The sequence below is a fragment of the Chlorocebus sabaeus genome, chromosome 7 (genome assembly GCF_047675955.1).
Source record: "Chlorocebus sabaeus isolate Y175 chromosome 7, mChlSab1.0.hap1, whole genome shotgun sequence".
Classification (NCBI taxonomy): domain Eukaryota; kingdom Metazoa; phylum Chordata; class Mammalia; order Primates; family Cercopithecidae; genus Chlorocebus; species Chlorocebus sabaeus.
The window spans coordinates 63,749,186-63,764,201 of NC_132910.1; the positions used below are offsets into that span (position 1 = coordinate 63,749,186).

The 15,016-nt window shown below is 39.2% G+C and overlaps 1 protein-coding gene across 9 annotated transcripts in view; it reads left to right on the forward strand.

The window, feature by feature from the left end:
- The first annotated feature begins 5,835 nt into the window (after nucleotides 1-5,835).
- ALPK1 (alpha kinase 1) overlaps nucleotides 5,836-15,016 on the forward strand; it is a 140,474-nt gene continuing 131,293 nt past the window's right edge. For all 9 annotated transcript variants that reach the window (XM_037990986.2, XM_037990999.2, XM_037991007.2 and 6 more), the window contains exon 1: nucleotides 5,836-6,026. The gene's annotated coding sequence lies outside the window, so the exon portion shown is untranslated. The remainder of the gene's footprint in view (nucleotides 6,027-15,016) is intronic.

The window sequence follows — 15,016 nt, forward strand, 5'->3', positions numbered from 1 at the left end:
CCTCAAACCGAGTAACTTGATTTTTTCCTTGTTGAATCTAAACTTCGTCAAATAGTACTCCTTGTCAGTGTAATTTTTAGTAAAAATCAACAAACAAAAAAAACTCTCCCCTTCTTCATGTTACATTTAAGTATTTATATTTTTACACTTCAAGTGTTAGTACTTTTCCCTTAACTTTTATTTTAGTTTAGTTTATTTTTTGAAACAGAGTCTCTCTGTCACTCAGGCTAGAGTGCAGTGGCACAATCATGGCTTGCCGCAGCCTCAGCCACCTCGACTCCTCCCACCTCAGCCTCCTAAGTAGCTAAGACTACACCTGCCTGGCTAATTTTTGTATTTTTTGTAGAGATGGGGTTTTGCCACGTTGCCCAGGCTGTTCTCAAACTCCTGGACTCAAGGGATCCACCAGCCTCAGCCTCCCAAAGTGCTAGGGTTGCAGGTGTGAACCACCACGCTATGAGTTACTAGCTTCCCAACAAGGAACAACATTTTAAACCACTAATGAGGGATCATAAGATAACATTTTTAACACAATGATTTTATTTCCTCATAAAGTAAAACAGGAAAAGTTGGCTCAGAGAAGTGCCATATCTGGACTAAGTTCTTTTTTCATCCATCTCTGTGATTCTCTCTTTGTGTTTATCCTCATTGTGCTGTCAACTAGGTATGTAAATCTGAAAAGAAAGTTCCAGAATGGCATTCTAGTTCCTATCCCCATAGAAATGTCACTATTCTCTGATATCTGGGGCCTTCAAGTTTATTACGTATTAAAATGGTTAAGGTGACCTTGAACTCACCTTCTTCCAACACTGAAGGACCCTTGGAAGGATATAGCCCCTTCTCAAAGTACGTACCACCTGTATATTTTACTTAATCTAGGCTTCAGTTGGAAGATTCTCATCCGACTCTACTTATTCATCTTACTAGGTTTTGTTTTGTTGTTGTTGTTGTTGTTGTTTTGGTTTTTTTTGTTTTTTTTTTTTGAGATGGAGTCTCACTCTTGTTGCCCAGGCTGGAGTGCAGTGGTGTGATCTTGGCTCACTGCAATCTCCATCTCCTGGGTTCAAGCAATTCTTCTGCCTCAGCCTCCTGAGTAGTTGGGACTACAGGCGCCCACCACCACCCCCAGCTAATTTTGTATTTTTAGTAGAGACAGGGTTTCACCACGTTGGTCAGGCTGTTCTTGAACTCCCGACCTCAGGTGATCCATCCACCTCGGCCTCCCAAAGTGCTGGGATTACAGGCATGAGTCACTGTACCAGGCCTAGGATTTTTAAAATATTCCATCATCTGCTTTCTGCCACTGCTTTACTGATTTGTTCTTTTTATATCCATCCTTGACCTACTTGCCAAGCCATAGGACACTTTTCTCATCCTACTTCACTTCTCTGCATCATTTATTCTTGTTGACCAATTTCACTTCATTGACACTGTCACTTCCACCTACTGGGCTTTTAAGCAGGCTTTCATGAGTGTGTTACCTGTGCAATCCACAGGGCCCTGCACTTAAGAGTTCCATGCTTGTATCGGCGATCACCAACCTGAAATGCTTAGTATTTTTTAACAAGAGGCCCTGCAAATTCTCTTGTCAGTCCTGTTTTTAGGATATACTTTGTTTTGGTTTTTCTATTACTGTTCTAGGCGTTCTTTTCCCGTCTCCTCTACGGATCTCTCTTTTTCTGCATGAATGCCGGTATTACCAACTTTCATCTCTGTGGCCTTCTTTCTATCCTGTACATTCCCCTTTGGTAACATCTAACTACAATTACAGTTTTTTGACTGCCTCTAAGTCATTTACCCATATTTCTGTGTCTCTCACCCAGGCCTGTGAATCTATTTCCTAAATATTTATTTCCCTACCTTTTTATTCTATTGTGACTGTCATTAATTAAGCTCACTCATCACTTCTCTCTAGAATACTGCAGTACTCTTCTCATTTTCCTAATTCCAGTGTTGCCTCCTTACCCACCCACCACCAGGATCCCTCCCTTGCATAAACCTTGCTCCATAAGCCAACCTTCCCACACCAGTAACTATTCTTTCTAAAACAATTTTATGATTTTACATGATTTGAAATTTTCTGTTTTCTTTTCTTTTTTTTTTTTTTAGATGGAATCTTGCTCTGTCACCCAGGCTGGAGTGCAGTGGCGCAATCTCGTCTCACTGCAACCTCCACCTCCTGGGTTCAAGCAATTCTTTGCCTCAGCCTTCCGAGTTGCTGTAACTACAGGCATCTGCCACCACGCCCGGCTAATTTTTGTATTTTTAGTAGAGACGGGGTTTCACCATCTTGACCAGGCTGGTCTTGAACTCCTGACCTCGTGATCCGCCCGCCTCAGCCTCTCAAAGTGATGGGATTACAGGCCTGAGCCACCATGCCCAGCCCAAATTTTCTATGTTTTCAATATAAATATCCAAATTCCTTAAAATGAAACACAAAGACCTCCTATTATGAGCCAACTCTTGCCAATTTTTTCCAACTAATTTCTGGCCACATCGCTACTAACCCATCGATCACTGTGATTGCCTTAAGGGCATTGCTTGTGTGCACAGTCTGAATCTGTAGCACCAGTGTAGCACTTGACACAAAAGATTCTCTAAACATGTTATTGAGATGAACGAATGATATCAGCTTGTATCAGCATTTTATACTTTATATTCAAGATGATAAAACCTAGAAAATCAAAATGAATATGATGCTGCAGCCAGTTTTCCCGTGTGTCATAATGTATGCCTTATATAGGTGTACATCTCAATCACTTAAAATAGTTGAAATTTGTATAATGAAACTTCCATCTTTGAAATCTTACTAAAACTCACCACTGGATTATAAATGAGACATTTTGTCTTTGTGTTTTACGTGACTCTAAGGCTCTTACCAGGAATCCCTGTTGAAGACAATCTTGACTGTTGTCCAAACTGTAAGGAAGCTAAATGTCTCATATGAGATCCCTCCTCTTCTATCCGTGCCGTTGCCTCTCTCTCCATACTCAAGTGTGCAGTGCCCTTTTTTAGGCTCTGAAATGTACAGCCCTTCGTCCTCAACACTGTATTTCCAACATTTTTGCTCTCCTACCCCCAAATAGAATTTTGCAAAGACAGTTAACTCCTTCACATAAAGTAGATATTCATCTTTCAGTATAACTTTAGATACAAAGGGTCTAAATCTGATGTTGAATAAACATAACTCATGCGTTACTCTTTTAAATGTATCCAACACAAATTTTATATCCTAGTGATTTGATGTTCCCCATCACCCACTTAAAAACACATGTACAGGCTGGGTGCAGTTTTGCTCACTTCCATAGTCCCAGCACTTTGGGAGGCTCAGGCGGGTAGATCACTTGAGCCCAGGAGTTTTAGACTAGTCTGAGCAACATGGAGAAACACTGTCTTTACAAAAAACAAAAAACAAAAACAAAAACGAAAATTAGCCAGGTGTGATGGTGTACACCTGTGGTCCCAGCTACTTGGGAGGCTGAAGCAGGAGGATCACTTGAGCCCAGGAGGTCAAGGCTGCGGTGAGCTGTGATTGTGTCACTGCATTCCAGCCTGGGTGACAGCCTTATCTCAAAAAAGTTTAAAATTAAAAAAAATTTAAAAATAAAGACACATGTACAATATCTTTTTTAACAACTGGAAATTTTATACCATTCCTATATTTCCTTAAGCTTCTGTTTCATTTCACTTCATCCATAGAAGTTTATCCCAGTATAAAAGAGTTTATATACTTGAAAGTTTTTGTCCTATGTCTGTTTTTGTTTTTTGTTTTTTGTTTTTTTTGAGGCGGAGTCTAGCTCTGTCGCCCAGGCTGGAGTGCAGTGGCCGGATCTCAGCTCACTGCAAGCTCCACCTCCCGGGTTCACGCCTTTCTCCTGCCTCAGCCTTCCGAATAGCTGGGACTACAGGCGCCCGCCACCACGCGCGGTTAATTTTTTGTATTTTTAGTAGAGACGGGGTTTCACCGTGTTAGCCAGGGTGGTCTCAATCTCCTGACCTCGTGATCCGCCCACCTTGGCCTCCCAAAGTGCCAGGATTACAAGCGTGAGCCACCGCGCCCGGCTTGTCCTATTTCTTTACAGTAAAATATGTAGGCCAGGTGCAGTGGCTTAAACCTGTAATCCCAGCACTTTGGGATGCTAAGGCAGGCAGATCACCCAGGGTCAGAAGTTCAAGACCAGCCTGGCCAATATGGTGAAACCCTGTTTCCACTAAAATACAAAAATTAGCTGGGTGTGGTGGTGGGTGCCTGTAGTGCCAGCTACTTGGGAAGCTGAGGCAGGAGAATCGCTTGAACCCAGGAGGCAGGAGGTTGCAATGAGTGGAGATCATGCCACTGTACTCCAGCCTGGGCAACACAGCAACACTCTGTCTCTCAAAAAAAAGTATATATTGAAATTAAACCTTTCTGGCCGGGTGCGGTGGCTCATGCCTGTAATCCCAGCACTTTGGGAGGCCAAGGCAGACAGATAACCTGAGGTTCGAGACCAGCCTGACCAACATGGTGAAACCCCGCTTCTACTAAAGCTACAAAAAATTGGCTGGGCATGCTGGCAGGCACCTGTAATACCAGCTACTTGGGAGGCTGAGGCAGGAGAATCGCTGGAACCCAGGAGGCAGAGGCTGCAGTGAGTGAGATCGTGCCACTGCACTCCAGCCTGGGCAACAAGAGCAAAACTCAATCTCAAAAAAAAAAGAAAAAAGAAATTAAACATTTCTGTTTTCTGTGACCATAGACTCTAAGTATTAAACTTTCTTAAAGGTTGAATTGTACAAGTATTGATTCATAATTGATGAAAAAGACAAAAATAAAATGATGTTTTGATGAATATTAAATGATAAAATTTATTCAAAAGGCATTTCTCAATAAGATTTGTGGAGTTTCAAAAAATTAGTTCATGGATGAATATTACTTGTAGTTAGAACAAAACAACATTCCACAAAAATATACACATGGAAGAGGAGAGGAACTGTGTTTACATAAATAAATAGAGATAGAATTTTGTTATAGCAATGCCATTTGGTTATTTAAATTTCTAAGGTCATATATTAAACATTACATAGCGATCTATCACAAAAAAAAAAAGTGTTTTAAGTGATCTAGCAGCTGACTATTCAATTATTTCCTCCTATTTTGTTGTAAACCATTGACTTGCCAAAGCATTTATGACCCAGCATTTGGAGTCCTACACTCTGTCAGTTTCTAGGAAGTATACCAAAGGCCTTACCAAAATTTATCAAATTACTATTAATAAAACTGATACTTCTTCACTCTAGAGGAAACTTCTTTAACCCAGCAGGCTCGAAACAGATTGAGAAAATTAAAATATTGTTCATGTCAATAGCTTTTCCAATAACATATATTTTGACGTTTAGAAATCTTATGCACTTTTGTTTTTTTGGTCAAAATTTCGAGCTGCAGATTTCAGTTGTTCCACTGAAGGACAATGTCCACTGTGTAACTCAATAAGACACTCTTCACTGTCAAACTAGTCGGCCTAATCAGATATTCTATCCAAAAAGTCCTAACTTTATTTACCAATTCAAATAAACCTAGTAATACATGTGTCTCTGTGATAGCAAGCTCACTTCGAAGACAGAGCACAGAAAGAAGCCTTAGTGTGCGTCTGTCTTATGATAATAGATTTCAACAATGTCACGTTCATTGTTTCTTACTGACATTCTCTTTTCTTGGCTCTAAGAGGACTCCATTCTTAGTCTAAATAATAAGTTTTTCTTTCACTTTCATTAGGAGAAGGAACTTTTCTGTTCCCAGAATACCTTTCGCTGAAGCAATTCCTAAAGGGGTGTGTCTTATGGTGCAAGATTGCCGAAAGTCCCGGAATTGAATTACACAACCATATTCTGAGACAGTCACAGGATTTTTTTTTTTTTTTTTAATTCCTACTTCCTGAAACTGATGCCATTTATGAGAAACAGTGTATTTCAGAGAGGCTGCACCAGAATTCACTCTGCTCCAAGTTAGATTTGCTGGTCTTAAAGTATTTTTCCTCTTCAAGATAAAAGTGAGTATCATCTTTTAAATGACAAAACATAGTAGATGGCATAATATATGAGGAAGTATTTTTCTTAAGTGTTGACTCGGTTTCCATCTGCTGACCTTGTCTACATTTAAATAACTTTAGAGCTCTAAGAACCTTGGCACTTCTGTAATAGAAACTTTCCAGAAAGGGGAGGGTGAGTTGGTGGGGCGAAGGGGGTGGAGCAGGGAAGAGGAGGGAGAGAAGGGAAGAGTTACCTACAATAGTAAACTGTAGTCATTATGAAGGGGAGAAAGCAAACCAGTTTTTCATAAGGTTTTAATAACAAGGTTCTTAAATCACTAAGCTTCTGGTCTTACTTTCACTTAATTGAGATGTTTAATTAAAGGATTGTTAGGATTATTTATTTGAAAAAAAATAACTCTATGACTTTTGCCTGGAATACATAGGTAATGATAGAAACTACCACTTTTATGACGGCATCAGTAATTTTGCTAGGAAACAGGTAGATAGGGCATGCGACTTACTCATCAGATATGGGGAGAGAATTGACGGGAATTCTGAGTGTGTGGAAGCATTGTTTAGAGATAAAGCAGTTAGAAAAATTAAATTCCTTTGCATGTCTATTTAGAAGAGTCCTTTCATTAAAAGTTCTAGTGTTTGAAATTAGTGCTTTAGAGTACTTTGGAAAGCCACAAATTAAAACCTTTAAGATGGTTTGGGATTTGAGGGTGGGTGAGGGTGCAAACAGAGGCAGGATCAGGAAGCAGAGGACTTTATGCCGCAATATAATGGCATCTCTGTTTGCAATATATACTTCTCTCTCTCTCTCTCTCTCTCTCTCTCTTTCTGTCTCTCTCTCTCTCTCCCTTTTACTTTCTTTTCACTTTGTGCTACTAATTCTCTTATAAGAAACAATATCCATTTGAATTGGGGTATAATTTATGCACTTGGGATACACTCTAGACTCCAGACCAATGTCAAGTCCAGTCTTTGTCTGGTGACCAAAATAATTTACTTCTCTCTTCCCACCTCCTTCCCACCCTATCAACCTCAAGCCTCAAGAGAAACAAAATACTTAAAATTATTTTAGAAATAACTTATTCCCCATATCAAAGATCTTTTAAATCTGAGATGAATCCCTCAAATTCTTCCCCCAAGAAGACACCAAAATTGTAGAGCATCTCTATCTGCATGAGTAGGAAGCCAATAATTACTTTAAACTTTTCAAAATCTATTTTAAGCTGTAAAGAAAAGGCATGTGTAAATTATGATGGATATTAGGCATTATCACATAAAATAATACTGTGATGAGCTTGGTTGATGTGTTAAGCTGTAACAATTCCTCCCAGCAAGTGCCATGTGATCTAGGTTTGGATTTAGAGCCTGCAGTTTTCCTGTGCATTTTAAGATATTTCTGAAGTCCCATGGCTCCTCCTATCCCAAACAATTTTACTGATCCCTTTACCACGAACACGAGGCATGAACTGCTTTTATTGTTCTCTACTCTATTGCAGAGAATGATGGCTTTTTGGCATAAACTGTTCATTGTAAATGATTCTCTTTCCTGAAATTTTAAATGCCTATGGATTGAAGAACTCTTAAAGGAATGAGCATTTAAACTTTTGGTGAAAATACATTCCATATTTTTGTGGGTTTTTTTTTGTATTTCGTACTGTATTTGTCGCCTCTCTATATGGGGGAGTATTTGTTTCTTGTTATTGATGGTGACAACTATTTTTACAGAATGTTGTAATATGCTTTATTTATAAAGAACTGTGGGATAAACAAATTTTAAAAACTTACAAGTAAGAATATTATCTGGTGCTATCATTCTTCTATGTCTGAAGAAAAGAAGAGATGATTATAACTTAAATATCAGATAAATATAAATACAACTTTTCCTAAGTATGGGATACATGCTACTGATTTTAGGCAGTACATGTCTAAACTTAAAAATTTTGAGTTATTTGCTAGCTTAATGTAAATTAAAAACATAATTTGCTTATAAAACCTAGAATTTAACGAAAACTATTGTTTAGGAAAGTGTTAAGAAGTTAAGTTAATTTACTATTGATTTTAAGGAAATGATTAAATACATAATATTACAGGTAATCTGCAGATTTGGCAAAAGTTATGAAGATGGTATGCAAATGGCTAAAGTTTCAGACATGCTACACTAATGCATTTGAGAAGTGGGTATTTTCTTAGCCAGTGCAGTATCTTTGAACTTTACTGGGCCTTAGTTACAGAGCTCAGTTGATAGTGCAATCTGTTCAATTTCCTAAGTGTAGATGTACAAAATATTTGACAGAGAAATATTTTATCAAATCTTTATCAGACCTATAGTCTAAGAAACCATTATGTTTCCTCATAAATTATTATATAATTGAAGGGATGCAGAAGATAGCCAATATTTTTTCAAATAAGAGTGATAGAAAGGGTGAAATGTCTCAGCGTGAATACTACAGGTTCATTCTGCTTGTTTCACTGAACTTCTGAACTCAGGGGTGGGGGGGACTTTAAACATTATCTAGATCAAGGGCTATTAATGGACCATAGTATGTGCCAATGGCTATATGCAATAATTTCATTTCTGGGAGTCCATCCTAAGGAGGAAATAATTCTAGATAAGGGAATAATTGGCAAACATGTTCACCATAAAGTTATAATAACAAATAATTGCAATCATTCTCATAAAAGGGGGAGGTTAAGCAAACGATACAGTACCCAAAAACATGATAGGATAAAAAGATAGTACCAGCACAGAAAATACTAATTGAAAAACAGATTCAGGATTGAATAACTTGTATGTACACAACTATTTACATAAAATGGTATAGATATAAATTCAGAAATAGTCTAAAAGTGATTGTTGTCTTATAGTGATAGATTGTCTTTTTCCCTTCTTTCTATTTCTTTCTACATAACATGATATTCTTACATAAGATTTTAAAATTATTATATAATATACTTACATCATTTTTTGAGAAAACAAATGTAATTTAAATGTAAATAGAACTATATTGCTATTATTATATAGTAAATAAAACAATGCAGCTTTGGAAGATAAAAGTTTTTCATTCTTTTTATTTGGCATACAAATAACCAGCTACGTGAAAGAAGAGAGGACTGAGTCTTAGTGCTAGGAACAAGCGGGTGCAGCAAAGTCAGTGAACAGAGAAGGAAATACCAATCGAAACACTTACTATTGGTTCATTTTTCTTGTGTTGATTGCTTCTCTGTCAACTGTAGCTTTTACTTCAGTCTAATAATTCTTTTGGCTTAAAGATAAAAAAAAAAAAAAAAGGCAGGGAAGGGGGAATGGAAACTTGGCCTGACCTGTGTGCAAGTAACTTCTTAACCCATTTCTTGTTCTTATGGATTTCCATATTTTGGATTTAGTACTTTATATCTGCACATAATGTACTTATATTCAGTTTTGTCATGTCTTTGTATATGTTCCTACTGCACTTCAAAGTGCATTGTGTCACTGGCTCACCCAGCACTACTTTGACCTTAACCCCAGCACATCTGGTTACTGTGGTGCTTTCTCCATCAGTGCATAATATGCACCAAAAATATCTGCAGAATTGCCAACAAAAGTCTTGTCCATTCATAATTACCTTTTTTTCCTACAAAAAATTTTAGAACCTCATCATGTGTCCTTTTAGTTGGCATTTCTTCACAATAGCTTCAGCTCTAATTAAAGTTTGGACACTGCTTGTCAGCCAGTCGTCATTTTCCAAGATAACTATATCATTACCAAGAAATTTTTTCTTCCCTGAGGTCATGCCCCAAATAATTATTGTGAAAGATAATAAACTGTAAGTGGTAACATCTCTTTTGAGATATTAATGTATTGGGTTTGACATACACTTCTAAAGACTGCAGGTTACTCAATAAGCAACATTTGAAGCCCTTTGAGCCTAGATTTCCTGTTACTCTAAACCTACCCTCTTCCTTGGTACATGAGAAACTTGGTTTAGGCTTCTGAAGGCACAGATTGCCAGGGCAGCTCAGCAGCTGTTAGAAGCACCCTTACTGTGTTAATTCCATGCTATACAGACTCCTGCACCATTATGTAGATAAGGTTAGGTTCTCCTTCTAGCCTTCTGCTCTTTCTAGCTCTCTGTGGGGCCTTCTTGGGGCACATCCCTTGAATATATTTTCACTCAGTAAAGAGACCTCTGATCACCTTATTCCCAAGCACATGTTCTCACAAGAATGTTCATCAAGCACTTGTGATAGAGACTTGTAGGAAGAGAAATGCTCTGGGGCATTTGATACATGGGATACAGAAGATACCATATATTCTGCAACAGCAGTCTCACATTTTATTTATTTATTTACATATTTATTTATTTATTAGACAGGGTCTCGCTCTGCTGCCCTGGCTGGAGTGCAGTGATGTGATTGTGATCATGGCTCACTGCAAGTTCTACCTCGAGACTAGGCTCACATTTTAGAGCCTGAGTAAGCTATCGATTTATAGATGCATTTTCACCCCATATCCTCCCATCATCCAATTCCAGTGTCTTTGAGGACAACTGAACCTTCACTCGATGACCTCTTTCACTCGAGTGAGTCAAAAAGTGACTTGAAAACCCTTCTCCTTCACCGCTGACTCTCAGATTCACATCCTGGAGCTTACAGTCCCTGAGACAGGGTCTAGCTCTCAAATTTTATACTTCAGTATCCAACTCCCTAAAAAACCGCCTTCGTTCTTCATCTCTGCTTTCGTTAGCCCATCTGTCAAGACCTCTAGGTGCTGGTCCCCACCCTCATTTCTCCCAGTCACCATTCCTCTGAGCCATCACTTACCTGTTCCCAGAGGCCCCTCAGTCCTTAAGCATAATTATTAAGCACAATGGTAAGTGCTTAGTAAAGGGTAGTTAATATCACAATGACTACCACCATGGCTACTATTTTTCCCTTGGTTTTCTGCTCAGCCTATTCAACAAAACCCCAGCTCTTAATTAATCCACCTACTGCCTTATCTGCTCCCCTATCTGGACTCCTAAAGGCTTCTGGAGAAAACGCCACACAATTAATGCCACTAAAATTCTTGGTCACACTCTCAGCTGGACCCTTGGTGCTACCTGGATGGGCAGCTTCCCGGGCCACTCCTCTCAGGGACTTTTCTGAAAGTTTTTCATTCTCCTCAAGCCCCAGTTCTGCCACCTCACTTCTTACTCTCAGCCTAAAAGCAGGTAACTCCACCAACTTCCTTCCTCCCCTTCCCCTGCCCTCTACTTAAAAACCTCACACAACCAGGGCACCTCTGCCTCTTTCTTGTCTGTTTCAGTAAAAAGGGCGTCCTGCCTCCCCAAGGCAAAGCAAACCAATCCTTCCAACTGGAGTCTGTTCCCTTCCTTTTTTCTCTTTCAGGAGGACACTGCCTTCTCAGCCCTCTGCTGCGTTAGTAAGCATGCTTAAGTGTGAGTATCCTGAAAAAAGCAAACAAACAAACAAACCCCTTTTCGTGGCTGCATCCCTCTTGGGCTACGTCCCTTTCTCTCCTGTGCCTTTCAGCCACACTTCTCCATAGACAAACCTCTACTCCTCAGCTCCATTTCTTCACCTTTTACTTCTACCTCCCTGCAATCTGGCATTTGCCCTGAACTTACTTACATTCATGTATCAGAGGCTTCCCAGGAGACAAACCCAAAGGCTGCTTTTTAGACTCTATTTTCTCTCTCTCTCTCTCTCTCTGCAATTATGACACTATTATGATACTAACTCTTTTTCTCTAAATTCCCTCCTTTGGTTTCCATATCACCTTGAGTGATCTTCCTGCCACATCTGATCTTCTGATCTTTCTCCCACATCTCTGGCTGCTCTTACTTCTCTATTTTATTTCTCTGCCCCATTATACATGTTAGATTCTACTCTCTACCCTCTTTCTCTCTTGCTGTATGTTCACCTTGGATGTACTTAACACTAACATATTAAAGGCCCTGCCGTTCCTCTCCCTGAGTCTCGACTCCTATCCAAATGCCTACTTACCATTTCTACTCTACATTCCACAGGCATCTGACATCTAACATTGTCAAAATTGAACTCATCATTTACTGCCTCCACCAGTACTTTTTATATTACTGTCTGGCACTAAAATTCACCCTAGATTCAGCCAAGCCAAAAACTTTGAAGTCACCCTAGATGTCTTATTTTTAAAAAAATCAATAATAGCTAATCAATTTTGAAGTCACATTGATTCCATTCTCTAAATATCTTTTGAATCTACCATATCGATCCATTCTCACTTGGTTCAGGCCCTCAGCATCCTGCACCATACCCTGATCTCCTCCATCTCTAGTCTGGGTGCAGGGCTGTTTTTGAACAATTTGTATCAGATCATGCTGTTCAGAGGCCTCCTTTTCTGAGCACTATCTTTATAGCCCTCTTGATTTCCCAGCTACATGCTTCTCCAGCCACATCTTTTATTCCTCTCCAACACCCCAGATGAAGCTAAACTTCAGTAGTGTCAAGCTATTTGTTCTTTCCCAACTATGCCATACTCTTGTCACCACTATTACTTTTCCTGCTTGCAAGACCATTTCCTTCCTTTGTGGCCTATTTTATTTCTAGGACCCAGCTCAAACATCACTACCCCTGGGAAGACTTGACTTATATGACTGCTTTCTACCAAAGTCAGTGGCCACTTTGTCCTGTTAGGTTAGCCATTTCTTAGGACCCAGAGCTTTTCTCTACTCAAGAACTTATTGAAATAAGTTGTAAGGATTTCTTCTTCATCTCTGTACACAACTAGCTCTTTTTTGAAGATCAAGACTCTATTTTTTAAAATCTCTGAATTCCTAGTACCTAACCCAATGCATGACACATTGTAGGTGGACAATACAGATTTGCTAAATAAATAAAATTTCATGGATCTCTACTGTTCTGCTCAATTTTTTTTCTGTATTGTCCACCTACAATGTGTCATGCATTGGGCTAGGCACTAGGAATTCAGAGATAAAAAAATATACAGTCTTGATCTTCAAAAAGAGCTAGTTGTGTACAGAGATGAAGAAGAAATCATCACAATTTATTTCAATAAGTTCTTGAGTAGAGAAAAGCTCTGGGTCCTAAGAAATGGCTAACCTAACAGGACAAAGTGGCCACTGACTTTGGTAGAAAGCAGTCATATAAGTCAATGAGACTTAACACTGTTAAAACTCTGTAGCTCACAAAGGAAATTTTCCCCACGGGTTAAATTGAAAAATTAATTCATAAATTCATCAACATAACGCTTGAAGAACTGCATCTATTTTCTCATAAGTATATAATAACACCTGCTCAACTAGAAATGGTAGAAGGTTGTAACATTTGAAAGGCTCCAGATCCTTCTAGATGCCTCCTTTGATTTGGTGTTGCATAACAAAACAACACACCCTGAATATTTGCTCCATTTAAATATATTAATGAATACCATAGATTCTGTATCAGCAGGTGTGTGTTTTAAAGCAGCTTATCCATAGCATGGCCAAGTTTTTGCTCTTGTTCTATCAGGTTATTTAAAAACAAGACTTTACTATCTATTCAAAATAACACCTAATCTAGGATACCTTTATCAAGTGTAAATGGGAACCTGTAGGACAGGATGCTTTTCATATGATGCATTGACTGCCTGTGTTAGTATCAGCTTTGTCTCTTCCTTGCTTTTTGGCCATGACCACGTTAATCACAAAGGGCCTTAATTTTCTCATCCACAACATGAGGATAACAACGTCCCTTTTCCTTAAGTTTTTTTTTTTTTAATTAAATTAGTTAATATATTAAGACCTTTATAGCAATGCTTGATAGAAACAAATTGAGTCTACGTATATCCGGCTGTAGCAGACCAGGCTGGCACTGATGCCTGGTCACTTGCTGCTGAACTTTGGGAGGGTAGAAGTAGCACTAGAGAATCACAGAATCGAAAGGGACTCTAAAGACTTTAGCAAAAATCCCCAACTTTAGAAAGGAGGAAACTGAGGTCTAGCAGGGAAAGTTGACTTCACAAGTTCACACATAGCTGGTTTGTGATGGAGTCGGGATTAGAACCCAGGTTACCTAGTGTGCAATAAATGGGGAAAAGCACTCATTTGGAAGCAGGAGATTTACGGTGTGGTTGGGATCCACCATGAACTGGATAGATCATGGGGTGGAGGAAATCCATGAGCAGGCAGTGTTTAAAGATGTTAGGAAGCAGTCTGCTTCCCCCACCCTAAATGACACTCTCATCTGTTCACCAGTGCTGAATAATGATAGTTAATAACAATAAGTGGCATGCATTATTCTTCAATAAGTATTTGTTAAGCATGTTCCGTGTGTCAGCCTTTCTGTTACAATGCTTATATACATTATCTTAATACTCACTATAGTTTTATGAGTTGACCATTATTGGTAGCAGTATTTACTCAATAAATGGTAATGATTACTATTTCCACCTCCTTGCTATGCTAGGCTGTTAGCATGACTCCATCTCTCTACCTCAGGCTGCATGCTTAATCCATTCTAACCCTGCTGGTTACCAGAACTGCCAATTGTCTGTTTAGATCTGCTTTGCCTGAGATGACACACTTGCCAGAGCACACTCTCCCAAGAACCTGAAGCCCTGTCTGTCCTTCAAGGTGCCTTCCTGACTTTCACAGCCAGCTCCAGGGGAGGTTCTAGCCTTACCCCACTCCCTCCTTCCAGCTATCAACTGCGCCATGCCTGCCCAATACCAAGATATCAGAGATCTTTTCTAGGAAAGGGTTTTGATAAAGGTTGGCACTCACCGATGATGCTTGGCTATCGGGGTTAGTCATTTGTGTTAAGTAGGTCGGGACAGGCAGAGTGGTGAGGATGTCCAGCTTTAAAGCAAGGCTGAAAGAAAAACAGAAGATAGCACATGTGGAAACATTACCACGTTAACTGTAACATGAGTGAGAGGAAGCATACACACCAAAACACACACAGGGGGACACAGTGTTTTGCGAAATCATTTCTGAGTACACCTGGGCATCTCAATCTAGAGGCACAAAGAC